Source organism: Thamnophis elegans, chromosome 7 (assembly GCF_009769535.1).
Source record: "Thamnophis elegans isolate rThaEle1 chromosome 7, rThaEle1.pri, whole genome shotgun sequence".
Taxonomy (NCBI): Eukaryota; Metazoa; Chordata; class Lepidosauria; order Squamata; family Colubridae; genus Thamnophis; species Thamnophis elegans.
Window position 1 is genome coordinate 62,514,374 of NC_045547.1, and position 23,313 is coordinate 62,537,686.

Sequence of the window (23,313 nt, forward strand, 5' to 3'; positions counted from 1 at the left end):
CTTGGGCCTGTCCTTTGCTGTCAGTCCTCAGAATCAGGCAACGCCAAAGTATTTCTGAAATCTTGCCAAGAAAACTGAACAGGACCTGTTCTGATACCTTAGTTGCTAGGAGTCAACACTGACTTGAAGGTGTGCACACACACACACACAAACACACACACACACACACACTCAAACATGTACATGGACACACAGACAAGGGAGGGAGAGGGAGAGAGAGAGAGAAAGAGGAAGGGAGAGAGAATAGTATGGGATCCAAAAGATTGTAGAATAGAACCTCTGGTCACGATCATAATTCATTCCATAATTCATTCCATTCCAAACTGATTTGGTCATGACCCGAACCTAATTTTGGAAATTTGGCTCTTACAAAAAAAAAAAAAAAATGGCATGGAAGGGGAAATTGGCCGCGAAAAAATAAAATTGTGAATTTTTTGGTCGGAACCCAAATTGTTTGTGATCAGAAGCGTTCATGACCAGAGGTTTTACTATACATATATTTTAAATAACCAACCTGGTTTTTTAATTGAAATATATAGAAATTAGCAGGGAAGAAGATTCTAGAGTCCAGTCTATAGTTCTATAAAATATATACTAAAAAAAACAAGACTGAAGTTGAAGCTATTACACAGAGCAAATAGGACCTGCCTAGTTTGAATTTGAATTTGAATAGATTTGTATGCCGCCCAATCCCGAAGGACTCCGGGCAGCTTACATAAAAACAATCAAAATATTAAGAAGATTAAAAACACAAAACAATACAATTCAAAACAGGAAAACACAACATACACTCAGTTATAATGGGGCTGGAGTTCAGTCAAGCTCAACAGCCCCAGGCCTGCCGAAACATCCAGGTCTTAACAGACTTACAGAAGGCCGGGAGAGTGGGGAGGGTCCGGATCTCAGCGGGTAGCTCGTTCCAAAGGGCCGGGGCAGCAACAGAGAAGGCTCTCCCCCGGGGAGCCGCCAGATGGCATTGTGTAGCTGACGGTACCTGGAGAAGGCCCGCCTTGTGCGATCTTATTGGGCGCTGGGAGGTATGTTGCAGGAGGCGGTCACGGAGATATCCAGGTCCTAGGCCATGTAGGGCCTAGTTATGGATGATCAAAAATGCAATCAATTAATAACCAAAAATTATTGCTGTATTTTTAAATTATATGTTGAATTAAAACATTCAATTAAATTTTAATTCCCATCTTACAATTCTAAACATGCATCACCTCAAATAAGGAATATTAACAATAGCCACGATCAGGAATGATTGGAAAAAACAAGGTCTCAGCAATGAAAGTTACATGAGTGTTCCCAGGGGGATGAAAGGCACAGTGAGAAGAAAGTTTTAAAAATGGCTGAGAAAAGGAAGGAGGGGGAAAGGATAGGTGGAAACAACTGAGAAGAGTAAAAAGATTGCTCTCTAACCATTCTCCAGAAACTGGAAGAGGAACCGAAGAGATCAGTAAGATAGAAGTGATATAGATGGAGCAGTTCTAAAGCTCTAAAATCAACCAGTGAAATAGCTTGCCTTCAGATGTTGTGGGTGCCCCATCATTAGAAGCTTTCAAAGAGACTGGGCAACTATTTGTCTGAAGTGGTATAGAGTCTTCTGCTTGAACAGGGGGTTAGACTAGAAGATCTCTGAGGTCCTTTCTGTTATTCTATGTTCTAAAGAACAAGTGGGAATAGAGTCTTCCTACATGGAAGTCATTACTGGTGTGAGCCATTATTGTATGACTATTTTCTAAGCTGCTTAAATCCATATTAAGTACATCAGGAAGATTCCTGCTGGATAACATAAAGAGCCACAACCAATCAGAATAATTTTTGGAGCTGAGAGATTGCATTTTATACGTGGGCTTTACTTATTGTGATGGCAAATAGTACAAAACAAACATTGTTTAGTTTTCATTGACTAATTAGGCAACAAATTTTAAATAAATTGATTCAACAACTTATTCATTTAAAGGGAGAAAAACAAATAGCTAACAAACTGTAATTTATTAAAGGCGAGTCACACCATAGAAATCTATAGTCTAGAAATATGTTCAACAGTTTGCTTATTTATTTGATTAAAAAAAACCTGGGGGAATCAATGATTTCCCAGCATAAAATTTGATTGTGTGTTTTATATATAAGGGATAAATACCAACAGAGTATTAAAAATGTTTTAACATAGATTAGAAATTGATCTCATGTCATATAGGGATATATCACTGATTTGGAAAATGTAGGTCTAAAATGTAGACCTAACTATGGATCAATTAGGACAATGACATTTTTTCTAATAAACAGCCAAAGAAATATAGGCATAATATGCTGAACGAAAGGGTGGTCTGCACTGAAATGGAATAATCTTTGTAAGTGAGAGAAATGATGGGACAAAACTAGCAATATGGCACCCTCCTGAACAGAACTTAATTAGCAGAGTATCCACAGCTATTTTTAATGTCTAGGCCAGTGATGGTGAACCTTTTCTGCACTGAGTGAGCAGTTCACACACACGTGCTTGCTTCACACACATGCACACATGATCATCTGTGCCATGAAGAGGGAGAGGAGCTACCCAAGGGACATGCACATGCCAGAAAATGAACTTCCAGTTTCTGGCACACACATGTGTGCAGGCCAGCAAGTCTTCCAGTTACTGCCACGCATGCGCATGCGCCAATCAGCTGGTCAGCGTGCATGCTCACACCAGAAAATGGAAGACCCACTCTTCTCGTTTCCGGCACTGCCACACACACAAAGGCCAGCTGATTGTCACATGTGCATGCGTGCCAGGCAATATGGCTCCGCATGCCACTTCTGGCACACATGCTATGGTTCACCATCACATGTCTAAGCTGAACCTTACAACCTATTGTATAATAAGGAAATATGTAAAGAATATTTTGGCATATTAGAGGTATATTTCAGGTTCAGAAGAACACAATGAAATAGTCAAGAATGAAGAAAACCCCATGAAGAAAGACAATTGGGACAGGATTTGTTTAGTTGGAAGAAGTGGCTGACATATGACATTGTTCAAGGATTATAGCTGAAAAACTGAACAGACTTAACTAGGATTCAATATGGATTGGTGGCCAGAACCATAGGTTTATTCTTCCCGGCTTTCGGGTTGCTTTGGTGCTGGAGCCCTGCATTAGCCCATGCATTTGTTTATGTACTTCTCTCTCTTCTGAACATATTTTGGAGAGGCAGAAGTTCCCTGATGATGGGAACTGACTGACTCAGGTTGGATCCTGGGACATGTATATTTCCTTTATTGGCAAAACCTTAATTAGTTTCAAACTGAAGGCTTTTATTGTTGTAAATTCAGGCAGTTTCCAAAGCACAGGAAGTAAATATCCAACCGTCCTCCGCTTGGATCAGACCCTATTTAGAATCTGTATTCTGTTTTCGCATCACAATGTAAGATTTAGAGAAATTAGGACAGATTCAAGGAAGGGCACTGAAGCTCATTGAGGGGCTAGAAATGAATCCCCATGAAGAAAAGCTAAAGGATCTAGTTATATTTAGCCTTGAGAAAAGGCAGCTATGGGGAGATATAATAGCCCTCTTCAAAACCTGAACCCATGTGACATAAGAGGTCAAGAGCTGATTTCATTTGTTTCAGACTGCAGGATATCCAGGCAGGCCTCCCTGAACATTAGAAAAATGTCCCTGAACAACATGAGAACCAATTACTTGGAGGTAGCATACCCCTTTCACTAGATGTGTTAAGCTGAAGCTAGGCTTCCATCTGTCTGGGTTGCTTTAATTTGGATTTTTGCACTGAGCTTGGGGTTATGGCCTAAGTGGCCCCTTCCAATTCTCAGATTTTATTTTGACAAAAGCCTTGAGAAATGTTGCCAACCGCTGGTTTTTATGCCACATGGGTTTACCGGAACAGAAAGGTTTTCAATGTTTGTTCAGTGACTTGTTCATAAATTGTTCATATTCTATGTATCAGAGATTTTAGGACATGGTCCTTTTTTTATTTCAAAGCAAAATAAGCTATCAAAAGAAGTCAAGATGTCCTTTCAAACATGAACATTCATGATAAACCTCTTCGAGTTATTCATTTAAAAAAGTAGATTAAAATACTATAGCGAAGTATGTACTTTTCATTTTACTTGCACGGAAAGTTAAAAAGTTGGCACTTTTTCTGAACAGATTTGGAAGTAAATGATCAGCATCCGACTTCATCTAAGAAACATAGCTAAGAAACCCTTCATTTTGACAACCAAGTTATTTCAAGCCATTTTCATCATAGGAATGTTGATGGAATGTAGTAAATATTTTCAGGTTTATTGGCCTGGGATTACATGAAGAAGTTTATTAACTCTGCTATATAAACTGCCCTCGGGGCTCTGTGTTTAACCAGTAGAACTCTGTTAAAGAGATTCAATTCAGTTCAAAGGTTTTTTAAGTGAATGCATGAATCAAACCAATTTTATGGATTCAGTTAAAAAGTTGTATTAAATTACTTATGAATTGTTTTTCATCAGTTCAGAAATCTGAATCAATTCTAATTAGACTGTTTGATTCAGATATCCTAATTACATTACCATATTTTTGGATTATAAAACGCTCCAGACTATAAGACACGCATTAGCTTTAGAGGAGAAAAACAAGGGGAAAAAGCTTGTGTCTGCCTCCACCGCCCATTTGCTGCTGCCTCAACCTGTTCTCCGCCCATTTGCCATGGCCTGTTCACTGCCGTCCGTTCGCTGCTGCTGTGGCCTGTTCACCACCATTGTGGCTGTTCACTGCCACATGGCCGTTCGTCATGGCCCATTCACCGTGACCCATTCACTGCTGCCCGATAGGCATGAATGGGTGGTGGCAATAGGCAGCGATAGGTGGCGGCAGCAATACCCACTCCTAGAACAGCTGATCGGTGCTGCACCAACACCCCCTCCCCACCACCACAATATTTGCTCTACAAGATGAACAGACATTTCCACCCACTTTGGGGGTGGGGGATGCATCTTATAATCCAAAAAAATATGGTAGTTCTTTTTTCCATATCATCTAATGCAATTGGATCAACTTTTTAATTCATTTGAATTGTCACATAGACTCATGTTGATTTTCCAAACTAAAAAGTATAATTTAAGTTGAATCAGTATTTATTTGCTCTACTAACCAGTAATGTGACCCACTTTTTAAATATAACATTTATTCTGTACACATGTCATACAGATCTTCTGAGAAACTTTCTGTTTGTAGGAGTTACACAGCGAGTTGCCCTCACTGACCACCCTAATGATGCATCTAAGAAGCACTCACACTGATTGGTAGTAACTCCACAGAAACTTTCTGTTTGTAGGAGTTACACAGCGAGTTTCACAGCGAGTTTCCCTCACTGACCACCCTAATGATGCATCTAAGAAGCACTTACACTGATTGGCAGTAACTCCACAGGTTTTTATGCAATTATTCTTATCTCTATTTGGAGATATTAGTGAGAATCTGACAAATCTTGGCTATGAAGTCCATGACCTAACATTAGGCTATAGTCTCTTTTTTGGTAGGACATCATGGATTCCTAAGGCTTAGAACAATAGCAATATGGGAGAAATTGGGAATATTTCTTGAACTACTTTTATGTTTATTGTTATTTGCAACCATTAATCTACATGTGACTATAGACTGCTTTCATTATGAGAATCATTTCTCAAATTGTTTGTCTCATATTGGGAAGTATATATATGTGTGTATGGGGGGGGGGGACAACTAATTTTTCAGGTATTCATGGCCCAACTTTTTTTTCTCCAACTTCCAGGCACCCTTTCTATTCAATGGCCTTGATTTTAAGTGCTGTTATGAAAATGGAATTGAATGTAACTAGACCTGGTATTCAACTAGATTCTTCTTCAATAGGTCAAGTTGAAGTTAGGAGGCAATTTATGTTAGTTATGGCACACTTTTCTTTTTCTGACATGCTTTTCTCGTATATTTTTTGCCAGTTCCTTGCCAAATGTACAGGACTATGTAAATATATGTTTTCTTTGATTAGCTAATCTATCTCCAATCAATTGCCTTCTAGTAAATGCTGCACTTTTCTATTTTCTGTGTTTTCAAATATTCCCTCATCTTTTTGTGGCTATTTTATCAGGATGCTTGCAAAGAGCTTATGAGGGGTGCAGTGCCTGACAACTAAGTAACAGTAACAGAGTTGGAAGAGACCTTGGGGGTCATGTAGTCCAATCCCCTGCTCATGCAGGAGACCTATACAAGGGATTTGAACCGCTGAACTGCTGACCTTTCTGATCAACAAGCTCAGTGTCTTAGCTACTGAGCCACCAGCCTTTGATGATGAACTTCTTTTATAAATCCTAGTATTTCTCTTGGCAGTTCTTTCTGTGTGATATTGTGATTCCTACCTCCCCAACAGATAATTGTTGAATTCAACAAGAAAAAAAGACTCCTGCAGCTTTTATCTTGATTGCATCACCCTTACTATGTTGTTTTAGTAATTCAGTAGTCTTTGTGCAAAGTACATAACTCTGGGAACTCTCAACAGACTTCTCGGAAAGTTAGTTCTGATTGTACAATTTTTGAAGTATTTAGAATATGAAAGCCCAACTATATTAGAAAGAAGTATGACTGTAATTATATGGTCCCTATAGGGGGAACCAATAGTTGATAAAATATCTAACTTCTCTCTATCTGAGGAAGGATTCCAACTGCCACAGAGTGTCCCAATATTATTAGAAACAAAAGTCAATGTTTGCCAGTGTGTCAACCTCATTAGATAGACCAGCCCAGGAAATAATTCCCATCAGAAAATTAAAGCCACTTTACTGGCTATAATAATAGAATATCGCAATACTGATTATGCCGCACATTTCTGAACATTATCTTGTTTCTCTTGGCTTAAAAATGCTTCAAGCCCTTTTGCTTTAGAATAATTGTATAATGATAATTTTTATCAAGGTCATCTTCATTGTTTCTATACAGTGTGCATAGGCTAACTGGTAATTTTTCAGCTGAAAATTAATTCCCTTTCCCTGGAATCTGCCTTCAGTTATGTCTTCCCTCACAACTTGGCTCAACATGACAGTTCTCCCTTAATCAAAATTAGAATCCATGAAGTAGTCCATGTGTAGGGCTAAACAAGTATTCCTCAACCCAGTATATTTCAAATGTTAGAAATGCAGCTTCTATAATTCAACTTACTATGCTATGATGTCAAGTCTAATATATAAAGGACCACATATGACTAGCCTAAAATAAGATTGAGTAATTGAACTGAAAAATCTGGTTAGTTTAGCATGGTGTGCAAATAAGTCTATCATAGTAAGCCATAATATAGTCAGTGTAGCACACATGTGCACACACACACACACACACACACATGCACACACAAATATACTTGATAAAGAGCATCCATGAAAGAGACCTAAAACAAGATGGATTGACAATGTCAGCAAGTATTACAGGCCCAGTTGGCAAAAGAAAGCTCAGGACCGCATTGGTTGGAAACATGCGGAAGAGGCCTTTATCCTCCAGTGGATAGACAATGGCTAAGATAATGATGATACAGGAATAGCACTTAAGACTTATAATGCTTCACAGTGCTTTACAATCCTCTCCATGCTTATTGCCCCCAATCATCTGGGTCTTCATTTTACCAACCTCAGAATCATGGAAGGCTGAGTTAACCTTGAGCCAGTGAGAATCAATCTGCCACAACTACAAAAAAAGAAAGGAAGAGAGGAGAAAAGAGGAAAGGAGAGGAAGGCTGGAAGGGATAGAAAGACTAGGAGAGAGGGAAGAAGGGGAAGAGGGGAAGGGGAAGAGGGGAAGAAGAGAGGAGAAGGGGAGATGCAAGGGAAGAAGGGAAGAGAAAGGAGAGGAGGAAGGAAGAAAGTAGAGAAGGGAGGAAGGGAGAAAAGAAAGGAAAAGTAGGGTGGTGAAAAAACAAAATAGGTGTATGGGATGGTAAACAAAGCAACCCAGAAAGTATATTTAACTTTCTATATGGAAAAACAAATATGTAAAAGTGATAAATATAAATAAGAATTATAACTATGTGAATGTATACCTGTAACCGTATGTGAGAGATTAAAAATAAAAAACTTTTAAAAAAAGAGAATCAATCTGCCAAACAGCTGGCAGCTACAGTCACACACACACACCCCACACACAGGTTAACCTATGTTTGAGGTTAAGCATATGATATCAAACCTGTAATGATTTGTCTACTTTGAGAAGAGTAACACGTAATTTAATGCTACATTCTATTTACCCAAACAGGTAAAGTCAAGATGTTTAGCCCTATTGTTAGATGTTACACATTACATAGTTATTATGCAGAATCTTGGGCAGGATTCCCTTGGAGATTTGCTCTGATGTGGAGCTTTTTATTCTAAGAGCAAAGGGAAAATTAAAAAATAAATCTACCCTCCCTATCTCCATAATATTCCATCCATATTATTACTTTGAATGTTGATGCTAAAGAACTAACATTTGTTGATATACAACCAATTTAAATTCAATACGTTAATGATGATTCTTATAGCCATAATAGAATTGAATACAATAGTTCTGAAATACACTGTAGTTCTTAGTATTTGGCTGGGTATTATATTTAGTCAAGAACTGTAACCTATGCAACTCTATTTTTAGACATCATATATTACATATTAAATTATATAGAAGGTTTTCTTGGGTGTGATAGCCAAATCTGGCCCTATACTTCTGCCTCAGCATGCATAGGGTATGATTCTACTGGTTTCACAACTGATTCGCTGAGCATGCACTTTGCTCACGCATGCACCTAACATGCCTAATGCCTGCTGCATGTGTGTGCATGTGCAGTTCAAAGAAAACAGCTGGGGTACGGCAATTCACTCTGCCATACCTATCGGCTGGGCTAAAAAAAACCAAGGAAATATAGGTAAGTGTTGTGGCCCTGCTGGGCAGGAGCCGTTGGAGCTGCCACCAGACTCCGACAGCGAGGGGCTCTATGAGTCGGCTCTGGAGGATGTGGAGGACCCTGGATTCTGACTCCAAGCAGGGCGCAGAGAGGGTGGTTGGCCACCAGGAGGCGCCTGAGCCTTGGACCAGTGGAGAGGAGACAAGGGAGTGTGATCCTGATGTCACGCATTGGAGCAGTGGGGAGGAGACAAGGGAGTTGGTCCTGGATGCCTGGCAACGGAGAGCTAATAGGCGTAAGGAACAGTTACGCAGTTACAGAGGATAATTGCACTCAGCTGGTGGTAATTACGCTCCCCTCAAGACTATAAAAGGAATGATTGTGCACACACTCGTTTCAGGAGTCAACATATTCACTAGAGCTGGAGAACTCTTGTGGCTAGCTTGGCAGGCTGGATTGCTGCCAAGGTTAGACTGTGCTGGATTGCTGCCAATATCTAGTTTGTGCTGGATTGCTGCCAAAGTCTGGTCTGTGCTGGATTGCTGCCAAGGGCTAGTCTCTGTGTTAATAAATCCTTGAAGTATCTTTGTTTCGGGGTGCTTTGGTGTGTGAAGAGGGGGGGGGCAGAACAGGTAACTATAGCCCAGGGGCAGGTGGGCGGGCCCACCTGAAGGTCAGAATGAACTGGTTCACTTTCAGCTGATCTTCAGAGCTACTGATTCACCCGAACCAGGCCAAATCGGTAGAATTCCACCCCTGATAGAAACTTATAAAGCAAATCTAGGACATGAATATCATTTTATTATGATTTATCCAGAATGTTCTGATAAAAAAGATTCCTGTCTTTCAAAGAGGGAACCCCAAGCCTCAACTTCCATTCTTCCTTTATAATATATACATCAAAGGAACATATAAAAGGAAAGTTGATTGGATGGGACAAAAGCATCCTCCCTTTTGCATAGGAAATCAGCTACATGAAGTTAATCATATAATACTACACATCTTCATTTAAATAAGCTCTAATGAGCCTGTGGGCATAAAACGTAGGATGTTAATGAGGAAAAATGTCATAAAGTTACTTAGAGTCCATGAAGAGACAAACCAGATGTCAATCAACACTGAAGCATTCTGTATTTTATCAGTCGTCAAACTACAAACATACTGTTAAGACAAATATGTTCATATCCTATCCTGATCTGGAGTAAAGATAGTTTATCTTGCAGCTTAGGAATATTAGAAAGTATCATTAAATCTTTCTTTAGTAACATAATAAAAATATTTCTATATTCCAGTCTGCAATGGTTTGATATACTGTTAACAGCATTTAAAAAGGAGGAAAAATAAGTCACATTAAAGTACAATAAAACCTTGTTAGTTAGCAAGTATAAAATACTGCAAAGTTCATATTGTTGGTATTACAAAGACCATATTGTGTGGCCTTCAGGAATGAACCCAGTTGTGCTTTTTGTTCTTGCAGGTTAAACCAACACCAATATTCTGCCAACAGCTTAATATTAAAGTACAAAATAAATCTTTGGGTCTTCTTTTTTTGCTTGGCTTCGTTGCAGTTGCATCTTTAAAAATAATACATAGTTATCAAAAATAAGTTGACAAATTGGAATGTTTGAGGTATATCTATTCAATTTTTGTAATATGGCAATTTTTAGATGGAACATTCAATGATGACAGTCTTCAATTTAATTGGGTGTGCACTATTTTATATTCTAAGGAATAAAGTTGATTCTTGCTATGTGAGGTTGGCCACATAACTGGTCAGCAATTCATTAAATCAAGCACATTTCCGGCAAAGTTACATTGCAGTTGTGGGGGGCATTCATGCTATCTATTGCAAGTATGCAGCGATAGGATAGGATAGGGTAGAGCAGGGCAGAACAGAACAGAATAACTTGATTTGGCCAAAGTGTGATTAGACCCACAAGCAATTTGTTTCTGATTCAGAAGCTCTCAATGTACGTGCAAAGCAACAAAGTAATAATAATCATAATAATGATTATTACTATGGACTGGATTCAACTAAAAAATAAAAGAATCCTTATGCTAGAAGGACACGATCTCCAAATAGGCCAGCACGGCTTCCTCTGGAAGGGAAAGAATAAATCTCATTCCTCCTTTCATAGACATATATGCCCTGCTTAGGGTCTGGGGAAAAAAACCCACTACCTGAAAATCCCAATCTGGTTATCAACCATGGAGGCAATGACATATCCATATACTATGGACCTTAGTAAAATGGTAAGATATGCAGAGCTCTTAGATGAAAAAGGAGAACTAAAATCAGTACAAGATCTGAAAGCACAGGGAATAAATATGGAATGGTGGCCCTACCTACAAATTAAAACAAGATTTAAAAAAGACCGGGAAAAATACGGAATATATGAGAAACGAATGGAATTAGTAAAATATTACTAGGAATGGGAGGAAAAATGATCACTAGATTATATAATTTTCTTTTAAAATATAAAATGAAGGAAGAGACGGTAAAGGAGACAATGATTACCTGGGGAAGAAATTTTGGCCATAATATAGAGTTAGAAAAATGGGATAAACTGGCTTCGGGGGGAGGAGCCTGCCGCCGTCGGGAGCTCAACGAAGCTCCTCTCAGGGTTCTGGTCTGTATATCTTATAAGATCTATAGATATCTCCCCTTTCTGGCAGAAAGGGGCAGGGAGAAGGTCAGTCGTTAGGATCTCTTTGTAATTCATAGCTTTTTTTTTGCTGTGAATGGAGAAGAGGTTCAACATTAGCTGAGCTTTTACTCCAGCCAGTTCTCCGCAGCTGCCTTTTTTGCAGCCCTAGGCAGATTGCCCCCCCCCCCCCAGGACAAAGCTAAGCTATTTAAAAATTAATCCGGGCGGGGACCATTCCTGAGGAATTTCTTCTATTACTATCTAAAATACCAGCTTCAACTTTGCAAAAGGCTCCCTTTTCTAGCTGCGTCACAAGATGGCGATCTTATAGCTTTTGTGTTTGATGTGATGTACTTAGCCCTACTCTCCTGAAGGCTTCTCCGTATAACTGTTAAAAGATTAACTGAGGGGAGCAGAGACTTTGATTCTTGGCTTGCTTGATTGCTTGTCTTTTATTTTTATTCTGGAATGGCTCCCAAATCTAAGCAGAAGCGCTTCCTTAATAACATATCTCAAAAAACTGCTATGAAGCCGCTACCCTTGCCTCCTACGTTCTCCACTGGAGATTTGTTAACACAAGAATTTCTTCTCAAAACGCTTAATAATTTCAGACAGGAAATTAATCAACTGATATCGGATTTATATGATCAATTTGATGCTAAAATTGCTCAAGCAAAGGAGGATTTGATCGGAGTAATGACAGTCATGACAGATTATATTGCTGAAACGGAGGATAAATTGGAACTTTTGGAAGAAACTAACTTTAATTTGACATCCAAAATTCAAACGTTACAACAGGAAATTGAAAATGCTCAAAAACAACTTGTCATGATAAATTATAATAAGACTGCCTTCGCAATAAGAGTTAGAGGACTGCATGAAAACGAACAGGAGAATTTGAAACAGATCTTCTTTGAGGCTCTTAGCCGCTCGGTGGGAAGTCCGGGACTTAACTTTGATTGGCAGATTCAAAAAATTTACCGCCAGAATTCGTGGGTAGCAAAACAGCGACAGCTTCCGAGGGACATAATTATATACTTTACCACAAGGGAATCCAGAAATGTGATAATACAGAGGCTTTACAACAAGAGGTTGAGAATTGATGGACAGGACTTGATTGTTTTTAAAGAGATACCATCTCAAATATTAAGAGCAAGGAGAGATTACATTTTTTTAACTGAAGAACTCAGAAATTCTCAGATTCCATACAAATGGGAAGTCCCAGCTGGCATTACAGTTACATTTGGCAACCAAAAATACCGCATTAATTCTGTCTGTGAAGCCCGAGAATTTTATTACAAGACCCTGAAGGCGGGACTTCCTGACTCATCCGGACCTGGAGAGAGACAAGGAGAAGGAGAAGACAAGCAGCGAGACACGTGGCTACAAGGCGGAGGGTGTTGCTTTCCTCTTCCGGAAGGGCAGAAGAGTAAAGAATAAAGACTTAGCGATGTTCTTAAAACTTTATGATTTCTGCCTGGGATAAAATGGAAAAGTTGTATATCGATGATGAGACATGGAGACTGAAAGAAGCGTTGCCGATTGTGGACACATATTGTATATAAGATTTGTTTGAACTCTAACTCAAATTGCGCATGAATTATTTTCCTAGGCGAGGAGAGCGGAGATCGCGATCTTTTTGAGTTGTGGTCTGGGACGAATGGAGTTGGGAGGCGCGTGGGAGAGGGAAGGGTAGCGAAAGCTTAACTAGACTACTTGGGGCTAGAATGCAAGCTGATGTTTGTATGAGTTGCTATTTCAATATAAGGTTAAGAAAGATTAGTCAGAGAGTCTCCAGGAAGGTGGAGTAAATATGTGAGGAGCAATGGACGCGGATAAAATATATATGTGAATATGGATAAAGGCAGGGCGGAAGGTAAAAAAATTTACATGTGGACGTGGGTAAGGATAGAAAGGGAGGTGTTGGAAATGAAAAATGAAAGAAGTACTTGAGTTTAATGGTTTTATAGAAAGGTTTGGATATTCGGATAAAAAAGAGATAAATTAAAGGTCTGAATAGATAGATAAAGCAATGAGACTTTTAGTTGGGGAATCCTAATTGATTAACTTACCTGGCTCTAATACAGTTTGAAACCCTGCAAGTAGTAAAATAACCGAAATTTGGAATGAGCTACATTGTTTAAGATTTACAGATGATGGGAAGCTGTGTTAATGTAGTGGGTTTATTGATCTTTCTTGTTTTTCTTTTTTTTTTGTGTGTGTGTGTTTTTTTCTTTTCTATTTTTTACTATTCCCTTTTTTTTGTTTTTCTTTTATTTTTTTTAACTTTAAAGTTAGCTGGCTTTATTATACTCAAGTGCTTGTTAAAGAACTATACCGGGTATGGGACCTGGGAAGCCGTAAGGGGGTTAGGGAGGGGGGATTATAGGGGGGAGGGGGGAGGGTGGAATTACAGTTTCAATTCTTAGAACAATAAGAATTCACTTGTATACTGCGGCTCGTTTTCCTTTTTTTTCTTTTTCTCTTTTATTTTCTAAAAAATAAACTGAATAGATTAATTGTAGGGATACACCAAAGTGAGGAGAAGAGGGAAAGAAGAGGGAGAAGTAAAGAGGGAGCGAGAGGGGAATGTAAGGAGGGTGAGATGGAGGGAGGGGGAGATGTCTGAGGGGGAAGGGAAGTAGAAGAGGGGAATGCTGGAGGGGAGAAATGAAAGTTGGAGGGGGAGAAGAAAGGGTGTATGGGGGATTGAAGTATTTTTTCCTTTTTTTTTGTTTTTTGTTACGCACAGTATATAAGTGATTGTATAAAATGAAAATGAAAATGAAATAAAAAATGCAAGTAGAAAAAAAAAAAGAAAAATGGGATAAACTATGGGAAAGAAATTATAAATTAACAATGGCAGTAGCTTACAAAGAAAATGTCTATAAGATGTTTTAGAGATGGCATTTGCCTCCAGCAAGATTGGCCAAAATGTACCCAAATTTATTCCCTAAATGTTGGCGATGCAGCCACAATCCTGGAACATTCTATCACACGTGGTGGATGTGCCCCATCACAAGGATGTACTGGTGCAAAATTTGGAAGTGGTTAGAAGAAATTACTGAATGAAAAATAGAACTCAAACTAGAAGCATTTATATTAGGACTACTAGACCAAAACATAGGCAAACTATCTCAATATATAATCATACACATACTCACTGCAGCCAGGATTGCCTTCGCACAAAACTGGAAAAAAATCAATACACCCTCAGATGAAACTACAATCAGGAAAATACTCGAATGCGCAGAAATGGATAAAATGACAATAGAACTAAAAGAAAGAGAAGAATTGGACTATAACGTATGGAATAAAATGTACAAGTAGCTATAAATCAGAAGCCAAAATAGAAAATAGAGAATACAAATATATGGAGATACAAATAATGAATATTATTATAAGTGTTATTATTATGTTTGTTACACTATAGGGCAAGATTATAATGATAGGAAAGCAATGCAGAAGGGAGAATTATAAAAGCTAAGAAGAAAAGCCGATATAGAAAGCTGTAAAATTATTGTATATTGTTATGTATGTTCTGTGTTTTGTTTTGTTTTTTCCTTATTGTTTTATTTTATTTTATTTTATTTTCCTTCTTTATTGTTTTTAAAGATTAAAATATTCAATAAAATATTTCTAAAAAAAATAATCATAGTAATGAAACCAATGTGAGAGAGTAATAGAGAAGATAGAGAAGGATAATAATAGTTTTACAGTCATACAATATGGGTGAATATACTTAGATATAAAACAGTACTGTGAGGGTTAGGTGATCAGCAGAGCGATTGCACAAGGGGAAAACTGTTCCTGTGTCTAGTTGTTTTGGCATGTAATGCCCTATAGCAGTGTCCCTAGAGGAGGAGTTGAAAAAGTTTAGGTCCAAGATGTGAGGGATCTGTAGTTATTTTCTCAGCCCTCCTTCTGACCCGTACAATATACAGGTCTTCTTTAGAAGGTAGGCTGGGTTGCAAGTGTTTTTTCTGCAGTCCTAACTATGAGTTGGAGTCTGTACGTATTCTGTTTAGTTGCTGAAACAAACCAGACAGTTATAGAAGTACAAATGACAGATTCAGTAATTCCTCTGTAGAACTGTATCAACAGCTCCTGGGCCAGTCTGAACCTCCTAAATTGACATAAGAAGGTGTTGTGCTTTTTAAAAGATGGTTCTTATGTTAGTTGCCAATTCAATTCCTGGGAGACTGTAGTATCCCAAAACTTTAAGAATTCTACTATTGATATACTGTGCTGTCAAATATAGTAACTTGTGGTAGAATAGGAGGATTGCTGCTAAAATTCACTTTATCCATATAGTTTTAAGCATATTCAGCTCCAGATTATTCTGGCTGCACTACAGGGCCAGTTATTCAACCTACCCTCTATCTAGAGAGTCCGCATGGCCTCAAATGAAACCAATGACAGTTGTATCATCTGCAAACTTCAGTATTTAACAGAAGGATCTTTAGAGATGCAATTATAAGGCAACTGTCAGCTCCGGCCAGCTCAGACGCCTGGAGCTGCCATTCAGGGGAGCTAAATGCTAAACATACTAAAACATGTATTAGCCCTACACTGTCCACTCTTCATTATTCAGGGTTGGATCCAGAACAAATTAGTTAACCTTAAATGCCATTGAAATTAATTGGACAAATTTATAATGAGATATTTGGATCCAAACTTGAATGTTTATTTATGAGCAAAAGACAGAACAAACATCACAAAATGGTTGATTACTGATGCCTCCATGTACAATACTTTATTTCTGGGGGGGGGGAAATGCCTACACGTTATCATAGCACAACAAATTTATTGGAATAAAAAGCTAGGGGATCAATCAGGAAACTTCTTTTATATAGCATTATTATCATCAAATAGCTTACATTCACAGTTACAAAATCAAGATTAATTTACATCTTCTGCAGTAGTATATCAGCCTGGAACTCTACAAATACTAATTACTCCTAATATAATTTCAAACTAATTGTTTTGATACCAAATTGTCTGCCTTCAGGCAGCCATATTTGTATTCAGTCAGTGAAGCAGTGGAAGTTGGTTGGGGAAATCTTTCTTCACCCTGGTAGAGTTTGGATGGTTCAATTACATTTTCAGCATATGTCCTTCTGACATCTTCATTTTTCTCCAATTTGGAACCTTTTTGTGCACTTACAGTATGTCCCTCAGGGTTACGTTTAAGGTTTCTTGAATTAGTTCAGGAAACTATTTTCTGACTCATCTGGATTAGAATATTGAATGCCAGAAAATATACACCATCCCCACCCAGGTAAAACTTTGTTGTTGTTGTTAGTTGTGAAGTCATGTCCGACCCATCGCAACCCCATGGACAAAGTTCCTCTAGCAATAATAGCAATAGCAATAACAGTAGACTTATATACCGCTTCATAGGGCTTTCAGCCCTCTCTAAGCGGTTTACAGAGTCAGCATATTGCCCCCAACAACAATCCGGGTCCTCATTTTACCCACCTCGGAAGGATGGAAGGCTGAGTCAACCCTGAGCCGGTGAGATATGAACCGCTGAACTGCTGATCTAGCAGTCAGCCTGCAGTGCTGCATTTAATCACTGCGCCACCTTGGCTCTAGGCCTTCCTGTCCTCTATCACAGTGGTCTCCAACCTTGGCAACTTTAAGACCTCAGGCTGAGGAACTCTGGGAGTTGAAGTCCACAGGTCTTAAAGTTGCCAAGGTTGGAGACCACTGCTCTACCATCCTCTGGAGTCCATTGAAGCTCATGCCTACTGCTCCAGTCACTCCATTCACCCACCTCATTCTCTGCCATCCCCTTCTTTTGCTAGCAGTGAGCCCTTCCTTCTCATTAGATGGCCAAAGTGTTTGAGTTTCATCTTCAGGATCTGGCCTTCTAAAGAGTAGTCAGGGTTGATCTCCTCTAGGACTGACCAGTTTTATCGCCTTGCAGTCCAAGGGACTCACGGGAGTTTTCTCCAGCATCATAGTTCAAAGTCCTCAATGCTTTGGCCTTTAGCCTTTCTTATGGTCCAACCTTCACAGCCATTCATTGCAACTGGGAAAACCATAGCCTTGACTATACACACTTTGTTGGCAGGGTGATGTATCTGCTTTTTAATATGCTGTCTAGATTTGCCATAGCTTTCCTTCCCAGGAGCAAGCATCTTTTAATTTCTTGGCTGCAGTCCCCATCTGTGGTGATCTTGGAGCCCAGGAAAATAGAATCTGTCACTACCTCCATTTCTTCCCCATGTATTTGCCAGGAATTTAAAAGGTCGGATACTATGATCTTTGTTTTCTTAATGTTGAGTTTCAAGCCAACTTTTGCACTCTCCTTCTTCATCCTCCTTTGGAGTCCAGCATCTGTCTCCAATGTTTAAAAGAGAAAAATAAATATTTTCAGTCATTTTCTCTTTATAGTAGAATATTTATTATGACATAAGGTAAAATATACCTAATGGGTATGGAAGAGAAGTCCTAGTAAAGATTTTTCTCCCAAGTTTTAAATACTGCTGCAACATCAGATCTATTCCAAGACATTTCTGCTTTAGGTGAAGGAAAACATACTAGCCTTTCCTCAATTTATATTACAGTAAGTTAGTTACTATGGAGTTCTTGATGCTGTCAGAGTTTGGTTGTGAATGATGATTTTACCTAGTTGGGCAATGTCTCCAAGCAAACAAGCAAGCTCAGACATCACCAAGAACTCTGCAATTCAGCAGCTACACTTATTCTCATTTGTAGCTAGTTAGAATGATATATTTAATCACTTCAGAGTTAGCCAGGCAAATGTGGTAGATATAACTTATCTTCCATTAGGTAGTGCTGGAGAATTAGCTAAGAAATTGGCAGAGAACAAGGAAAATTGAATTTTCCAGGATGCATGAATCTTTTGTTCAGATCACAGACATGCATGCTATCTCCAGCCATAGGTAATATAAATGGGACATGAATAAACTATTCTTTGTGATTTTTCTCCCAAAGGTGCTTTTTCCAGAGGCAACTGGACTTCCTTGTTTTTCTTTGAAGATGTTTCACATCTCATCCAGGAAGCTTTTTCAGTTCTGAGGGGATGATGGGTTATATTAATGAGTCTGTGCGGTCTGCATCTCAAATTGAACCACAAATTGTTCCCGTAGTCTGCAATTTTGGGTTTTTGTTTTGCAAAACACTGTAGTTTTTCAACTCAATTCTAAATTGAACAGGGAAAAAAATGTGTCAACCTTTTTAGACATACCAGCCCAGGAAATAATTCCCATCAGAAAATTAAAGTTACTTTTTATTGGGATTGGCTATAATAATAGAATTTTGCAATACTGATTATGCTGCACTTCCTCATTTTTATACTCCAACTTCCAGAGTCATTTCTAAATGTTATCTTCTTCCTCTTAGTTTGGTTTGGTTTAGCTTGTATGCCGCCCTACTCCCGAGAGACTCAGGGCGGCTAACAATAAGAAGGGAAGGGGGGCTTAGCTTAAAAAATGCTTCAAGCCTTTTTGCCTTAACAATGGTTCCTGAAAATTTCTATCAGGTCATCTTCATTACTTCTACACAGTGTGTCTGGAAGGAACAGGGAATGCAAACTTTTGCATTTACTAACATATGCAAACTGTTAATTTTTCACCTGAAAATGAATTCCTTTTCCCTGGAATCTGCCTTCAGTTATGTCTTCCCTCAAAACTTGGCTCAACTAGACAATTCTCCCTTAATCAGAATTAGAGTCCATGAAGTAGTCCATGTGTAATGCTAAATATGTATTCCTCAACTAAGTTCTGAACAGGAAAAATTCACCCATCACTACGCTGCTTATACCTAAGTATAGTCTATATTTTATCTACTCTTTCAGCTATAACGGCTCATTAGATAATATTATTGTTCACAACAGGATAACTGTATCTCCCTTTTGTCTATCCTACAAAATTCATAAAATGGCATCGTTATGTTCTGAATTTCTTTCTCCAATTCTGTTACATCAGCTGCCACCTGCAAAGGCAAAAAACAAACAAACCCCAACAACAGTAAATATAAAATGGGGCTTGCATTACTGGATGATACAGAAGAATTGGGGAGAGCATAAGATGGTTTAGTTCCACTCTCATCTACTCAGTAGCACTTTTTTAAACTTTAGAGTTAGAAGGGTGGTAAGGATCGGAAAGAGACAACTTGATGTATTCACATCTCACTGCACCTTTTCAGTTTCCCAAATATACTATTTCTCATGCATGAAGCTTAAATAATCTATAAGCCTCTCATTTATTATTTGAGTAAGAAACCATTTTCAAAGTGAAACAAAAAGTAGAAAGAGATGAATTTGTGATGCAGATTAATATTCAGGCTAATCTAGGCATGACATTAGCCTTATTGACACATTCCAGAGAATAAGTGTTCAAAAATATGCAGTGGAAAGGTTAGATCTGATGGCTTAGATAAATAGCCTTTTTTGTTCCATCTGTGAAGAAGCCCACAGTCATTCTCTCTGTTAGAGTGACTTGAAATATTCTATTTTTTGCATTTGAAAGGCATTTATTTAATTTAATTTTTGTGATTTTAAACCCAATATCTGAGCCAAACAATCAAAACAGCCCAAGGAGAAAGTCAGTAAAGACTGCCATCTGAGATAAAATTATACAATAGGTTGCAGTAGATTTGATGTTCAGTTCTGACGATTTGGCCCAACAGTATGTTTATTATTGCTTCACTTGATTAAATAAGATGAGAAGGATTGTAGCAATAAATGTTTCTGTTTCCAATAATTTCCAGTTTCCCAAAATCTCTCCAGTTAGACAATGCCTAACAGATTTTATTCACCTTTGTAATTTTAGTGATATCAGAATAAGTGGAAAAACATTACTTTAATAGTAGTATAGCTAGAGATAATTTAAGCCTGTCTCAGTCAAGGGCAAGACCAAAATGAAGGCAAGATGAAGAAGACAGAGAAATATAAACAATTTGCCAGGATGAGGGTTTTTTGGTGCTATGCTTGGAATCAAGATGCTCTTCTGAACTGGTCATATGATTTGGTAAAGGGAATTCCCTATACTGTATATACTTCAGATTTGACGTTGGTATTCATTTTAAAGGTAACTTCATGTCAACATGTAGTGTCCAATGTATTAATGTTCCACATAATTTTAATATAGAAATATCCCTAAATGTTACTTTATTTTTCCCTTAGGGAGAACTAAAATTGATTAATGTGAGTGGGCATTCTGTAGATTTATAAATGAATGTATAAATAAGCTTAATCATTCACCTTCTGAAAAATTGTACACTTTGGCTAATGAAAGGTTAGGTTTATACATCCTGTTTATTGTTTAGTTTAAAATTAATTGTTAAATTGAGAAGATACAAATGTTCTTTAATGGTACCCATGCCAGAGGCAGCATTATTCGCTCATAGTAAAGATGGCACTTGTTAATGATGGCACATTTAGCCAATATTCACAAATACAACCAAATACAACTAATTTTACTTGAAGCAAACTCATACTATTATATGCAAAAAGGTTCTCTAAGCTAGAGATTAATTTACAAGCCAACATATTGTTATCTGCATCCCATCAACTACAAGGTAAATGCAGACACTCAGGATACAGAAAGAAGAAGGAATAATAGGCCGAGAAAAAGAATACAAGTGAGAATTGTTCTTGAATGGCATTGAAGAAAGGCTCAAAAATAGAAAGGTGAGAAGTTTAAAGAACAAAAGGCAATGTTTGAAGTAATATAATGACTCGATGGAAGCAAAAATGATTTGTAAGAAAGAACGAAAGAAATAGAATTATAATTAACAAGGTCGGTATGAGAACAATGTTTCTCTGCTCTCACGCCTGCCTTATTAATGATCTAATTATAATTAATATAAATTATAATGCAGTGCTTTCATGCTAATCGGGGAATTCTGGAGAGTTGAAGTCCACACTTCTTAAAGCTGCTGATGTTGAGAAACACTGAATTAGAGTTAGCTGTATTTTTTATATCATACGTTTAATTTATTTTGCTTACCATTCATTACTTATTTGCTTAACTTTGAATAATATTGCTTACGCTGAAAGAGAATTACTTGATATGTATGTATGTATGCATGTATATATGTATGTATGTATACATTTTAATTCAATAATTCCAATAAATTAAAGATCAAGTAAAAGTACCAAAAGTATGGGAATTATTGTATGTGGCCGTTAGTTGAAAAACACTTGTCAATGAAAAATCAATTTCTCATTATGTTCCCAAATGATTTCAAGAGTTCTTGTTTTAATCTACTGTATGAACCTATACTCTTTTTAAGAGCTACCAGAAGATGGAGCTCTATTAATAAGTCTACTTTGCTGAGTGGCATTTAGAAAAATGCAGACAAATTGCAGCCAAAGAATTGAAATGCTAAAAAATTGCTTTGTTTTCCCTTGGACCCGAAAATATTGAAAACAGGTCAGTTACTTAGACTTACTCTAAATTTGAGAAAACAGTTTTAACATAATCAATGTGAGAGGCAATGTATCATCTTCAGTTTTATCCTATTGATTCTTCTCCCCCCTCCCCGTAACTTGAATTTAAAGGCCCTGCTTTGTTTCTGCCTACACAGCAGAACCAAGTTAGACAAGGAAAGTAATTCTGAAACCTTAAAATATTGGCAGTAGAGATTTTAAAACTTTGGATTTATAAAATATAACATTTATTTCAAGCCCTCTAAATTTGTTTTCTTTTTCTACTTTAATTTCCAACTATTACCACTGAATTAGATTAATACCCCCCTCAGGTATTAATACCCCTCATGCCAGTTTGCACGTGTGTGTGCTTTGCGCGCATGCATGCATGGTTCAATTAAAATTATTCTGCGCATGCGCAGAACTGGAAAACAAGATGGCGGCTCTGAATCATTTCGAGGGTATGGCAGGCCTGGGTCGCTGTCGGTTTCAGTGACCCAGGCCGCCAAGCCACTACTGGTTCAGTCGAACCGGTCCGAACTGGTAGGAACCTACCACTGATACCGAGTATGCTACAAATATTTTCCCAGGCATTTATGATTACAGAAAATGTTTTAAGATCAGGAGACATTTGTTTCTGTAGTAATACCTTACCACTAATTGTGAACTGATGTCATCTTGAAATTTCAACACAGTGGTGTATGTGTAATAAATAGAATCCACAACTATTGCATGCCAAACTTGTTACCGTGAGCCTTATTTATACAATTAATGCTGATTGTTTCCAATGGAGAGAATTGTTTAAAAAACAAGACCATTAGTTGTGTTCTATGATTACTACTATGACATGTTATAATATTATCTACACCTTTTTTAATTTTCATCTTAGATCCCTGTCCCACTCCTCATGCACTTTGCAACATACAGCCTTCTCACATCATGGGAACAAAAAGAAGAGATGGTTGTTTATTTATTCATTTGCTAACATGTATACCCTGCTCTGTTCCAGAGACTCCAGGAGGTTAATTTCAAAATTAAACTCATAAAATAATCATAGCAAAGTATTACAACTATAACGTACAAATGAGGAAAAAAGGCAACAACGTAGATTAGATTAGAGATATCCACACTGCAGGTCTCAATCTTTAAATTCTCTCTTAAGAACCAGGTTTCTGAAGTAACATGGCAATATGGGGATCATGTGAATTTTTGGAGAGCAACGCATTCCACAGAGATGGCAAAGCCCACTCCAGATCCATTATAATCCTACTATGGATTGAATATTTTCCTTTTAGACTAGATGGTATTTTTCCTGGACCAGTATTTTTCAAACTTGCCAACTTTTTATTTATTAAAAAATTAATCTTTGAATTTAAATTTAAAACTTGGGTTTG